This window comes from Bidens hawaiensis, unplaced genomic scaffold, assembly GCF_021521415.1.
Source record: "Bidens hawaiensis isolate Kalapana, Puna unplaced genomic scaffold, B.hawaiensis_p1.1 tig00037739_1, whole genome shotgun sequence".
Classification (NCBI taxonomy): Eukaryota; Viridiplantae; Streptophyta; class Magnoliopsida; order Asterales; family Asteraceae; genus Bidens; species Bidens hawaiensis.
Window position 1 is genome coordinate 129,775 of NW_027505505.1, and position 13,612 is coordinate 143,386.

Below are 13,612 nucleotides of genomic sequence, written 5' to 3' on the forward strand. Positions count from 1 at the left end.
AAAAGCTCGAATCAAGCTTATAAATAAGTTTTTTTAGTAAACGAGCCCGAGCTCAAGCCTGCTTAGGAACCTAAAGAGCCGGTTATTTATATAATAATTTCATTTAATATTTATTAATTTGATAATCACTATTATGTAAAACAAATTATGATAAAAACTACTAAATAATATATACTTGTTATATATAAATTTATACTTTAAATATATACATAATTTTAAATAAATATTAAATAATTAATAAATAGGAAATGAAATCCCGAGCTCGAGCTTGAATAGTTTCTCACATGGTGAGTTCGAGCTCGAGAAATGAAGCTCAAGCTCGAGCTCTCTGTAACTTATTTGAGCCGAGCTCAAGTCTGCTTGGGAACCTAAAGAGCCTATCATTTATATATAATTTCATTTAATATTTATTTATTTAATAATCACTATTATGTAAAACAAATTATGATAAAAACTACTAAATAATATATACTTGTTATATATAAATTTATACTTTAAATATATACATAATTTTAAATAAATATTAAATAATTAATAAATAGGAAATGAAATCACGAGCTCGAGCTTGAATAGTTTATCACATGGTGAGTTCGAGCTTGAGAAATGAAGCTCAAGCTCGAGCTCTCTGTAACTTAAATGAGCCGAGCTCAAGTCTCCTTGGGAACCTAAAGAGCCTATCATTTATATATAATTTCATTTAATATTTATTTATTTAATAATCACTATTATGTAAAAAAAATTATGATAAAAACTACTATAAAATATATAGTTGTTATATATAAATTTATACTTTAAAGTTTAAATATATACATAATTTAAAATAAATATTAATAATTAATAAATAGGAAAAGAGAGCCCGAGCTCGAGCTTGAATAATTTCTCACATGCTGAGTTCAAGCTCAAGAAATGAAGCTTGAGCTCTCTGTAAGTTAAACTAGCCAAGCTCAAGTTGATTTACACAACTACAGAGAGTTACGAAAATTGAAAGGAAAGAACAATTATCAGGGTAAAACCGCCATAAACAATGTAATTCATTAATTAATAGGAAATGAGTCGAAAGCCTAGTCGAGCTCGGATCAATTACATCCAAAAAGGAAAAAAACGAAGATCAGTTAAGGTAAAACTGACGTAAACAATGTAATTAATTAGGTCAATTAGAAACAAACTGATAAATAAATTATGATAAGTTACTCACAAACCGAGTTCGAGCTTTCAATAAGTTAAACAAGCCGAGCTAGAGCTCGTTTACATCCGAAAAGGACGTAAACAATGCAATTGATTTGGTCAAATGGAAACAAACTGAATTAACTGATAATTAATAGTGTCCTCACCGGAAATTGAACCAGATCGGATTCAGGCTCGCCGGAAACTTGTAACGGCGATCGGCGGCAGTACGACGGTGTGATCGGTTGATGAAAGTGATGAGAATTGAATGAAGGTGAAACGAGATACTCGTGTGTTGGTGAATTGAATTGAATTGAATTAATAACCGCTGCTGCTTCAGATTCCGGTCAGTTAATGAATGCTTCAGGTGAGAGAGAAAATGAGAAAGTGTGAATGAATAATATTTGAAGCATCAGAGGCAACCGTTGCATTGGAGAAAAAGAGTAATACGTCTTTTTTAAATTTATTATTATAGGTTTTTTATTTAATTATACATCATAGAGTTACTCATACAATGGTGTAAAACTCGTGAGGTGATCCTATGCGACCGTCCCCCTTGCAGGGAGTACTCGAAGTACTTGGGAAGTACTCGAACATGATAAATATAATATAAAATAATTATTGGATATTATATATATGTTAATATAAGCATAATTCATGTTAAAATAAGCATAATTCATATGAAAAAAAAACATAATTTAAAAAATTCATGTTTTGTTGTTATTTTAATTTTTACTAAAAAATAAAAAATAAACAAAAATAGAAAAAAATTAAAAAAAAATAATTTTTTGGCCGAGTTGACCTTGGAGGCCGAGTAATCCCAAATACTCCGACTTTTGACCGAGTTGGACCTTGGCGAGTAATTGTGTCCGAGTTGGGAAAATGTGGCAATGTTGATGTCCGAGGACCTTGGAATCGCCGATTCCAAGGCCCTGGAATCTGACTTTTACAACATTGCTCATACATGATTATCACAATTAGCACGTTAATTCATTTATACGTTAATTTTCCCCTATAAATATAATACACGTACACCAAGTTTTTTCCACCGTAAAACCTCTCATATCTTGCACTTGCAAGGATTTTAGCTCACAATCTTACATTTGTAAAGGAAATACTATACCATTATACCAATATAGACAATAAAACGTAGTAGTTAATAATCATATTTATCCCACACTTGTAGCCTAGTGGTAGAAGACTTGGGTATTTCACTGGAGATTCAAGTTCGATCCCTCACTTGTGTCACTTTAGGTGTATATTGTTAATGAAGGATTTGAGCTAGGCCTTACGAGGTTGTCAGTTTGAATTCCCAGCCCACCCGTCCACACGAGTTTTCGGCTTTTGTCCCACCGTGTGTTATGCCAGAGAGTTATGCTCTTGTGATGGCATAGCGACTGTCAAGTGACAGCTGGGTGGTATGGTTTCCCAAATAAACGCCCAAGCAAAACTCTAAAGCCAACACGAGAACTGGTTAATACAGCATACTATAGTCGGAGCGGGGGGGCAATGAGAGTCTCCTATTGGGAAGTGTGGTGGCTTAGCGTATAAGAAAGTCGTTAATCTAAATAAAACTAGATTTTAGGATCTATACATTGTTCCAGGACCGTTAAACCGGGGAAAAAACATGCTAAACCACGCATGAAGGTTAACTGGTAAAAGTAAGTTAAATATCAACTTATAAAGTATAGACCGATGAAAACCATTATAGGCAATACCTATATCGGTCCCGATAATAACGACACATGTAGTTAGGGGTGTTCATGGTTCGGTTTGAAACCGCGAAACCGCCTAAACCGGTCAACGGTTCGGTTTCACGATTGTTTTTTTTTATTTTCGGTCGGTTGGTTTGAAAAAATTAAAACCACAACGAACGGTTTGGCTTACGGTTTATACCGAAAACCAACCGTGTAAAATCAGACCGGACCGTATGATTTGGTTATATTTATTGTTTAAGTATTATATAATATGTATATACAATAATATTATTATGCATAATTATATTAAAGTTATTGTTGCATATAGAAACACTGCTATTACTACAGTAAAGAAAAAAGATGGGCTGGTATTTTAGTCTGGCCTTCTGTGTACTTTTACAAATTTAGGCAACTTGTGTTATGCAAGTTTCTTAATAACATCGTTAGTTTTTACAAGTTTGCGTTTTAACAACTTAAATTCTACAAATTCGTGAACGATGTACTTGTATATATCATATATTAACTTTGGACATTTTGTAAAGCGCAACAAGCCCAAACCGTAAAACCAAACCGGAACCAAACCGTTACCAATGGTTTGGTTCGGTTCGGTTTAAAAGTTCAACTGTTTGGTTTCGGTTTACAATATAAAAAACCGTTACTAATGGTTTGGTTCACGGCCAAAAACCGCGAAAACCGGACCGTGAACACCCCTACATATAGTTATGTCAGAAAAGATAGCGACACGTGCTTTACTTCGAAAACTTTAAAAACGAATAACATTGTGCATTGCGATGGGGTCGTTAAACTGTAAGGGTTATATTGTATTTTAGTGTTACCTTAAGAAAATTGAAATTAATTAAAATTTAAGGAAATAATGAAAACTTATTAGAGTTTAAAGAAAAGAAAATTTACGTACAAATCAAGTAGCTTAGTGTAATAAAAGAAATTAAAAAAAAAGCATGGTACAAAAGTGTGAATATTTGAAGCAGAGAGAACCGTTGCATAGGAGAAAAGGAGAAATATATCTTTTTTACATTTAATAATAATAATAATAATAATAATAATAATAATATAATCAATTTCAGGTTTTTTTTATATTAGTAATTAATAACAGATAATTGGTTATGAACTCTTGATTTGTTAAGAAAAAATTACAATAAATTAGTTGTTATCTATATCGCTTATAAATGTTAAATACCTAATGCATGATGTTAAGATAATTAAAGTAGTGTTAAATATTTCTCTTTCATTTTGTCATGTGTCTTGATCGGTATTTACTGTCCATCTAGCTTGGATCGGTATCGCCTCGACGCCTCGGTCTAAAGATGCAAATATTTATATAGACCAATTTGTAAGAGTATGATTATTATTTGCATTCCATTCACTAAGGCTGGCTATTATGGGGGCGGCAAAAGTGATGTAAAAGTGATGTGGCACGGCCTTAACGCCATGCACACCACAACGGGACGTTACGGTCAGGGCGTTTTCAGGCTTTAGGTGGCCCGTTAATGGGCTTAAATAAAGAAATGGTGGGACTCTATCAGTAGTTTACTGTTAGTTAAACCAAAATGTGGTGTTAAAGGGGTGTATACAATAATACACACTAAGACATTTATCTTCATAATATTACTATAATTATGTGTATCTCATATGATCAAGGCTCAAATATAAGAGTAGTCACGTCCACTGGTCTATGGTTTGGGTAGGGGTGAGCAACTAACCACCATAATCGTTAATTGAACCATAATCGTTAATGACATAAATGTTGGGTATGTTTAACGAAGTTTTGAAAACCGCCAAATGCGGGTCAGTTTTAGTAAAAGATAATTTCAAACCAGCCATAACCGAACATACCCATTTATTTAACTGACAATATGTTAGAGATTAAATTTAACGAAACATTTCGATTATACCATTTTGATGTTTTTGGTTTGACGTTAGTTATCAAATTAACTTGAACTTCATTGTTGGATTTATAATGCCCTTTTTCTAATATTTTGTATTAACATTATAGATTATATATTTTGTCGGATTATGTTATGTCGTTTTTCATTTATAATATTTTGTACCAAACTTTTAGGCCCAATTATATTTATTGGTTACGGTTAACCGACCCAAAACCGACTCGCTATACTTTCAACACCAATTAACCGAAACCGTCATAAGGGATCGGTTATGGTTAAGGGTTATGCATTAACCGACGTATCAATTATGATTATGGGACCGGCCGAAAATAGTCACAAACCGACCCATACACACCCCGTAAGTTTAGGTATGTATGGGTTTTGTGCAGTAGGAAAAAAGTTAAAAGAGGTTTCCAATGAATTGGAAGACACGCAAAGAAAGGAAACTATTATATAACTTGATAAAACTCTGTGTGTGATGGCTTTTGTGATATAAGCGATCTCATGTTACATCAAATGGTATACAATACTTTGTAAAAATATATAACAGTATATAAACTTTTAAAATGCTTCATTGAAACAATGATATTGTGATGTGTTTTTATTTTATATGCGAAAAGATGAAAAAGAAATGGCATAACTCATCGACTCGATCGTTAAAGAGATGAGATGCAAAAATGAAGAAGAGCGATCGAAAAGACTTGTTTAAAGTTCTAAATTCTCGAAGACATTCGTAAGGCATTACACAATGACTCAGTCACATATTTCCGCCTTATGTGTGGCACAACACATGTATATAGTATAGTTACGGTTGTTAAAACTGATTTGATATTCTGATAGTTAAATTTGGGTGTGTATATATATATATATATACAAACATTTGACTAAATATAAAGGGAATGATTTATTTAATATAAAATAAATGTAGAGTCGACTAGACACATATTTTTTTTAACAATCAACAAAGATTTTTTTATTACGATAAAGCAACAATCGGGACTAGAAAGTTACTAGACCTGACCAAGTACACCCATTACACCCAACCACAATAACATACCATCACCCAACCCACTCACTAGGCTATTACAATACAAAATCAAAGTCATACCATCCCTCCCACGACAAACCAAGTCGCGTCGACCTATTACAGACCCACAAAGAATTCAGTGCTTTAACTTTCCCAACCACATTGTATACCCGGGCCAATTTCCTTTCTAATACAACAAAATTCATTTCATTTCAAATGCATCAACTCGTAGTTAAAAGAAACATACTTATACAAATCCAATACATCCCGAATCGAAAAGGCAAACAAAGCTGGTACCTTACATCAAATGAAAATATGTGTTGTCTAACATATAGATAACATGAAATGATCTTATGTGTTCATACCTTTATTTCTTTTTGTCTTTATTTTTTGCCATGTGACAGAATTCACAATCAGATTATTTTAAAGTAATTAACATAAACATATATAAATTATAATGGTTTCATTTATCTTTTTAATAAGTTTGGATATAACCATAGATGGTAGAACTATTAAGTGAGAAACTTGATTTCAATATGCTTGTGTATTGCCACGTGGCATATAAACCAGACATACAATACACTGGACAGACGGCACTCCGACGTATCCATTAAGGGGTTGTGTTTTATTTCTTCTTAATTTGATCACTTATATTTGACATGTTACTTTGTTAGTTTGTTCATATACGAGTAAATTGTTTAACGGTGACACAATATCTGTTGCGATACAAATTGGTAATCAAGCTCAAGTTCGATAAGAAAAAAAGAAGTAATCTCAATTCATCAATAGTTCATTCATTCTTCTCATTGTGTTCGAGTAGTCGGATTAATAGTTAGATTAATCATATTTACAACATTACCTTCTTAGTTAACTTTATTACTAACCTAACAATATATCTGAAGAAACACTAACCGGACCCCGGGCAGATTACGGGTAACCTGGGGGTTGGATAGCTGTTTCCCACGAGGGGTTAGACCCTTGGAAGATGGTTCTTCTGATAACCTGCAAAACAGACACCGTGAGCTCGTCACTGAGAAGGGGGGGGGGGGGGTTCCTCCTTGTGACCACCCTCCGGCGTGAGAATCAGACTAGATTGCTCTTTAAATATAAAAGTATATTAAGAGATTGCTAGAGCAGATATCAGGTATATTATGATGATAATATGATAATGTAATGTAATAATCTGTTTAGATGATCATACCATTTGGGGTATTTATAGCCGAAGGTAGGTTTCCAAGGAGGTATGGCCGGCTGCAACAGTGTTCCTGTTCATCAACAGTAGCCTACGCACGTGCCCTGCTGGTAGTTGGTGGGTAGGCAGCGGCTGATAGTGACCAGGCCTGCTGTATACTGTTCCCTTTCCACCAACTGCCGGCTACGCACGTGGTATGACAGTAGTTAGTGAGTAGGCAGCGGCTAATAGTGATACAGTACAGGAGCATGCTGCTCGCCATGCTGTATCAGTGAGCTGTCGTATCTCTGATCAGATCTTTCGCCCATACCTCGTCAGGTACAGTAAAAGGTCCTTCAGTATACAGACTGGCTTATTTGGGCGGGAGTATTCCCCCTCCCGCCTCTGTGCGGGATTGCTCCCGGCTTTGCTCATTCCTTCAGGTGACACTGAATGATCGAGAGCTAAGTACCTAGTGCGTGTAGCCATGCTGCGCGGGTGGCCTTCCCTCATGGCTTGTATCCGAGGCTGCGGGAACAGGCGGAGTCCTTCACCATGGGAGGCATTTCCTGCGGGAACAGCTTGCGTACTGCGCGTAAGGACGTCACGTCTCTGAGCATGGTTGGTCCTGCGGATCCAGTTGGTTTTTGCGCAGACGTCCCTGTTTAAGGTGAGTCTTGCGGGACCAAATGGGCTCTACTGGGACCTACCTCTTCAAGTCCCCCCAGTCCAATGTTCTTCTCATGCGTGTTTAATAAAGTGAGGTGAACTTTTGGACTTTGAGCAAAGGGTTTTGAAAAGGGTTTTGTAAGGTTTTCCATGGGGATTCTTTCCGCGGAAGTCCTTGTCACTTGCAGAAATGCCCGAGTTTCCTGCTTGGTCTTTGGGTATGATGCGGGTAGGTCTGTAACCTCCTCGCAAGTCAGGAGCATTGAGTCCCAGTTGTATGTATTTTCCATGAGGTTTTGGTAGTTTTGAACATAGTGATCAATTATGTTAAGACCACCAATTCCATCCTGGAGCTTCAAACAACGTAGTTCTCGACGTTCCCGCTATGCGGGGATGTTATTTCCGTTTCCGCTAGCATTGCCCAGAAGATCCTTCTTGGTTTCAATTCCCAGCGGAGCGCTAGGTATGTGAAGGGTTTTGCCTTGACACTGTACCTGCGCTCGTCTTACGGTTACTTTACTTCCAAGGTATTCCTGGCGTCAATTCCCTGCGGGTGCTAGGTATGTGGAGGGTTTTGCCTTTACACTGTACCCGCACCCGTCTTGTAGTTACTTGGTTGCCGAGGAATACTTGGCTTCAATTCCCTGCGGGTGCTAGGTATGTGAAGGGTTTTGCCTTAACACTGTACCCGTGGCCGTCTTACGGTTACTTGTTTGCCAAGGTTTATTTGGCTTCAATTCCCTGCGGGTGCTAGGTATGTGAAGGGTTTTGCCTTTACACTGTACCCGCATCCGTCTTACGGTTACTTGTTTGCCAAGTTTTATTTGGCTTCAATTCCCTGCGGGTGCTAGGTATGTGAAGGGTTTTGCCTTTACACTGTACCCGTGGCCGTCTTACGGTTACTTGTTTGCCAAGGTTTATTTGGCTTCAATTCCCTGCGGGTGCTAGGTATGTGAAGGGTTTTGCCTTTACACTGTACCCGCATCCGTCTTACGGTTACTTGTTTGCCAAGTTTTATTTGGCTTCAATTCCCTGCGGGTGCTAGGTATGTGAAGGGTTTTGCCTTTACACTGTACCCGTGGCCGTCTTACGGTTACTTGTTTGCCAAGGTTTATTTGGCTTCAATTCCCTGCGGGTGCTAGGTATGTGAAGGGTTTTGCCTTTACACTGTACCCGCATCCGTCTTACGGTTACTTGTTTGCCAAGTTTTATTTGGCTTCAATTCCCTGCGGGTGCTAGGTATGTGAAGGGTTTTGCCTTTACACTGTACCCGCATCCGTCTTACGGTTACTTGTTTGCCAAGGGGTAAGGGGTATTTTCCCGCTTACCTTTTAATATTTTCAAATTTTTTGAATTTTGAAATTCGAAGAGTTGGTGAAAAGATAAGAACAGTCCAAACCTATGAAACGTCGTGCGACGGTTTCTTCTGACTGTCAGGACGTGCAGGAAGTTATGGTGACGTGACAGAACATGGTCATTCCAGACGCTTTTCCTGGCGCGTGGGCACGATTTTTCGGGCGCGTGGCCGCGAAATTACTGGCACACGTCCTGTCAACAGCTGTTGCCAGCCTGCTTTTTGCCACGTGTCAAAGTTTCATTGCACCTTCGATTTCTCTCTCCTCCGCATTAAATTCACCGCATTAATTGCGATTAGTATATAAAGGGGGAGAGGCCTCTTTGTAATCCACACTTTCACCTCTTTTCTTCTTCTTAGTGATTTCCGGCAAATACTCCCCTTTTTCAGGCAAGCATTTTCCCGAAATCACTCTTCTTTCTGCAAAAATGTCTTCTCATGATGCTGAAGCTGTAGCCGACGATAGGAGTACTGCTGGCGAGTGCCAGTGTGCTCTACCTGTCGATCAGTACCAGTACATCGTCAGGAAGTTCATGCTCGAGTCTCTCGAGCCTGAGTTTCCTGAATCCCACCAGACTGTGTACGATGCCCCCAGTGGCAAGATCGGGGTATATGCTGCATTCTTTGTTTATGGGAACCTTAGGTTCCCATTGACAAAGTTTGTGTACCGTGTCCTGGAGAGGCACGGGGTGCACCTGACCGAGGTGCATCCGATGGCGATTGCCAAGGTCCGGCACTTCGAGTGGGTGTGTCGGATTCTGGGTATTGAGCCCTACGTGGACCGCCTGATGACCTTTTATATTTGGAGGTGCGTCCAGGGGTGGTACACCCTGACAACCCGTATTAAGGGTTTGAAGATCTGCGTGACCGAGGGCAGTCTCCGATCGTGGAAGCGGGAGTTCTTCTACATCTCTGCCCGCGCCATCCCCATTGCTATGAAGTTCAAGAAGGGTCAAGCGCTTCCGAGCCTTCACGCTTCCAGCTACCAGGAGGCTGAATGGTTCGCGAAGATATCCCGGGTCCAATCTCCGGTTTACCGGTTTGCGGAGTCCGGGATGGTGCTGCTGGGGATGAGCCGGGTATGGAAGGATGCGTCCCGGTTTCCCATCCTTCTTGAATATGGTTTGAACTCTATTCCTTATGGTATGTCTTGTCTTTCTTGCTGATATTAGTTAATTTTCTAACTGTTTCTTTTTCTTTCAGAGGGGAATAATTTGGAGTCGCTCCTGTTCCCGCGGGAAGCTTACAGTCCCGTGCGGGTGGGCACTCGTGCTCTGGACGACAATGAGTTGCCCATCCTGGAGCAAACGGCGGATAGGTTTGTGGAGGTCTATCCGCCGGGCCAAGAGATCCTGAGCCACCGGCGGCCAGGTAAGGAGATATTCTATCCTGAACCCCTCAATGCTGTACCCGTTGCTGGAAATCCTTACATCCTGTCTTCTTCTGAGGAATCCGCAGATGGTCCTCCCCTTGTGCGGAAGAAGAAGGCTGCTGCCGGCGTGAAGGGGAAGGAGAAGGCCTCCACAGCTGATCCAGTGGTTCTCTCTGACTCGGAGTCAGATAGTGAAGAGGTGGCGGGGAAGCCCGGTGGTGAGGAGACCACTACTCCGGAGGCTACGACCGTTACCTCCGGAGAACCAACGAAGACGACGGTGACCGGTACCAAGAGGCCGGCTCCATCGGGTTCTTCCCCGCCCGTCCGTACGTTCAGGGTCAAGAAAACCCGTAAGTACAATCATAATGTCTGCAGATTTATCACTATAAATTTATCTAACACTTTCTTCTTTGTGCAGGCGTGGGTGTTGACGCATTCCGGGGTGAAGCGCAGGGGAGTATCCCCCCGCCAATGACGGTAGGCTCGGTCAGCCTTCCTGAGGCGTCGACCCAGGCGCCTGCGCCTGCATCCGCTGGTCCAGTTGCTCATTCCTTTGAGCCAACTGTTCCGGTAGAGATGACGTCACCGCCGGCTGTGAGTGCGATTTTTACAGCATCCTTCACAGAGCCGGCGGTTACTGCTGCTGCTTACAAGGCGGCGACCACGGCGGCGACCACAACGGCGACCACGGCGGCTGCCGCCATGCCCGCGCCACGGGCACCGATGGCCGGACCATCAGGTACGCGCAGGGCTTCCCGTCGATTTTTGCCACCTTCCCGTCTGCCTGACCTGTTGGATGGATTTCCTTTAGGTTCAGGTGATGGGTTTGGCGGCTATCGGCCTGTCATTGACCCTACAGGTGCGTAGGGTTCCTTTCTTTTTCCCTTATGTTTTTTATCATCTTTTCCTTACTGCTTTTGTTTCTTTTGCAGTGTCGGATTCCAATGAAGTGTATGTTCCTCGATGGAACATACGCCGAGGAACAACCCTTCGCACACATGTGGAGTGCGTGGACTGGGCTCGCCACGCTGCTCCTCCGGGTGCGTTGGGGGAAGCCATGGTTAGCTACCAGGAGGGTAGGCTAACTAATGAGCTTCGGGTTCTCCAGGCCCGGATGCAGCCGCGCGTCGAGCTGCTTTGTCGTGAAAACGACAAGTTGAAAGCAGCTCGCGCCAAGGACATATCTGAGGCGCGTGCTCTTCGGGAGGAGAACCAACAGCTGGCGGCAGCTGCCGCCGACAAGGAGAAGGCCTTCAAGGCCCTCGAGGTTGAAGTTCAGGCGCGAATCGAGGCCCGCTCCAAGGCTGCCCAAGCTGTGAATGAACAGCTTCGGCTGGCCAGGGAGACTGCGCGAAACGCAACCGAGAGGGCTGCCAAGGCTGAAGCCGTTGCTGAGCCTTTGCGTGTGGAGAATGAGGAGCTGAAAGGCAAATTAGAGGCTCTCCAACGCGCTCATGATGTCTTGGCAATGGAAGATGCCAAGAAACTCCAGGAAATCCTGGACCAGAGGGGGGTGCTTGACCAGACCCAGCGGAAGCTTAAGGGCGTCGAAGAGGCTGCCGCAAAGGAAGTTTTACTTGCCAACCTTAACAAGAGCGAAGCCGAACGCGCCCATAACGAAGCTCAAGCTGCCCTCCAATGGCTTCTTCGAGAAGCGTTGCCTCAGGTATGTTTAGTTTTATCTTCACGCTTTTCTTTTGTAAGAAAAGGTTCTAATACTTGTGTTTTCTTTGTAGGTTGTGCGTCGGGTCTTTTCAGAGACCTCTTACGATGATGCTATGACCGCAGCCCTCAACGCTTCTCATGAGGATGGGGAAAAGGCCGGCTTCTTGCTTGGTCTAGGGTTTGTTGAGAAAGGCGTCCCGCCTTCCAACTTCCCTTTGTTCAATGTGGATACCGAAGCCATTTATGACCAAGCATTGAACCAATACGCCGCCTTCCCGCATCCAGTGGTGGAGAAGGTGGACGAAGTAGCTGCTGCTGATGATGGGTTAGCTGTCCTCAAAGCGTTCCTCGAACCACCCCGTTCTTCTGACGGAGCGGGTCCAAGTGGAAGCGTCCCTGAAGCTTGATCCTGAAGATCCCTTCCCATTGCTAAGACTTGTATAGTTTTTTTTTTCTTTTAGGCGGGTAGTTTCCCGGCCATTCTTGTAATATATTCTTGAAATATTAATCTTTTTGCGTATAAGATTGTTATTTCCTTCTTTGGGTTCCTTGCTTTATAAACTTATGACTTGCATACTTAGTTTAAATTAGCAATTTTCCAAGTGTTTAGAATAAGAACCTTTGAACGTGGTTGATAGTGGGTTAAAGTTTTGCTTCCTCCTTCGTGATTGTGCGGGTGGAACCGTCACTTGCACTTGGTAGGATGGCTAAACTTTAACTTATATCTGACCTGCGTGTAGGTTTTCCTTTTCGAAATTTCTAAGGCATTAAGATAAGTTGACCTTTGAACGTGGTTGATAACAGGAAGTCTTGCTTCCTCTTTCGTGATTGTGCGGGTAGAACCGTCACTTGCACTTAGTAGGATGGCAAAACTTTACCCTTATCTGACCTGCGTGTAGGTTTTTCTTACCTTTTGAGGATAAGTTAACCTTTGAACGTGGTTGATAATAGGTGTGAAGTTTTGCTTCCTCTTTCGTGATTGTGCGGGTAGAACCGTCACTTGCACTTAGTAGGATGGCAAAACTTTACCCTTATCTGACCTGCGTGTAGGTTTTTCTTACCTTTTGAGGATAAGTTAACCTTTGAACGTGGTTGATAATAGGTGTGAAGTTTTGCTTCCTCTTTCGTGATTGTGCGGGTAGAACCGTCACTTGCACTTAGTAGGATGGCAAAACTTTACCCTTATCTGACCTGCGTGTAGGTTTTTCTTATCCTTTTTTAAGAATTTTGTTTTGAACCGTTCGACGCGCGGTTGTCGATAAGTTAGTGTTCATTTTCCTTTCATGATTCATGCGGATAGACCGGCACTTTCATTTAATGGGATAACTGAACTTTTCCCCTTCAACTGACCTGCGTGACGGTTTGCCACGTTATTGGGTTCGTGCGGGTAAGACCGCCTTCCCACGTAACGACTTCACGTAATGTGAATGCCGTCACCAGTGTTGGATAGTTTAACCGTTCGATGCGCGGTTGTTGATAGGTTATTATTCAGTTTTCTTAATGATTCATGCGGATAGACCGGCACTTTCATTTTTGGGTGCTGAACTTTTTCCCCTTCAACTGACCTTCGTGAAGGTTTGTCACGT